A 1,286-nucleotide genomic window follows, 5' to 3' on the forward strand; every position below is an offset into this window, starting at 1 on the left:
TGACCCGTCTCCAAAGGGTTAAACAGTATCATATTGTCATATATTCCAAGATAGTATTTTTTGTTTAAATTTTTGACAAAATTTCTTAATTAGAACAGTTAGAACTTTTGTTGTTTCATGGGTATCTGACTTTTTTCCACTTGTTTAAAAACAAAATAATGACCCCAGATGTTTCTTGTACTTTTCTAACATTATTAATGTGATTTTCAACACCACCTTGCCTTTGGCCATAGTTTAAATGCTTTTTTAATTTCCACTTGGTAGCAAAGGAAACTTTTTATTTATTTTGATGCAGTCATCAGTTTCTTATTGTTTTCATTTTCTTTGTTAACAATGAAACTCGGATGCAGGGCCGGCTCAAGGTGGGATCAAAGGTCTCAAAGAATCCATTGAAAAATTTTAGAGGCACAAATATTGTAAAAATTTAGAAAAAAATACTAACAAGCGAAGAGAAAGGGGATTTTTGTGATGGTAGTTGATGTGCAGAACGTAAAGTAACATCACATCGAATACTGGAAAATTGAACTCCAGATAAGGTGTTATTATGTATGTGAAAACCAAATCAAACCTGTTTGTGTGGATTTTTTTTTTGAGACTAAAGTTGATAAAAACAAGTTTACATTCCTCAATGGGACAAGAGATTAAGCAGTCTAGCAATAATTTCTATATAGAATGAAACAACCAGAGAAATTAATATGGACAAATTAAGGAAAAGTTTTACCAGGTTAAAGTTCCATTTTCTAAAGACTAATCATTATTTTTTTTTACATGTATTTTTCTACTATGTATCATTTTTGTATTCTGTATTAAAAAAGTATTTTATTTTGTAAAGTAAAGAAATAAATAAAAGAAAATATTAAAAGTTGAAAAAGGGCAGTTTTTAATTTTTGCACCCTTCAATTTTTGAACTTGAGGCAGCACTGGCTAGACGTTATGAATGGCTTTAAATAGGTGAGATTTATTTTTTTCTTACTGAGGATTGGAAGCTCCTAGGTTCAAACTTGTGAGATGCTGCTAAATGTGCTCGACAGTTTTAGCCATGAGCACATTATTACACGTGTAAACTGTGTATGCTGCTAAATGTGCTCCACAGTTTTAGCCATGAGCACATTATTACATGTGTAAACTGTGGATGCTGCTAAATGTGCTCCACAGTTTTAGCCATGAGCACACTATTACACGTATAAACTGTGTATGCTGCTAAATGTGCTCCACAGTTTTAGCCATGAGCACACTATTACACGTGTATACTGTGTATGCTGCTAAATGTGCTCCACAGTTTTAGC

General features: G+C 32.3%; 1 protein-coding gene across 1 annotated transcript in view; it reads left to right on the plus strand.

Moving 5' to 3' along the window:
* The window catches only part of LOC106474871, a gene marked incomplete at its 5' end in the record, with an annotated part of 29,792 nt that overhangs the window by 23,042 nt on the left and 5,464 nt on the right, over nucleotides 1-1,286 (plus strand). The window lies entirely within an intron of this gene.

The sequence above is a fragment of the Limulus polyphemus genome, unplaced genomic scaffold (assembly GCF_000517525.1).
Source record: "Limulus polyphemus unplaced genomic scaffold, Limulus_polyphemus-2.1.2 Scaffold7795, whole genome shotgun sequence".
Taxonomy (NCBI): Eukaryota; Metazoa; Arthropoda; class Merostomata; order Xiphosura; family Limulidae; genus Limulus; species Limulus polyphemus.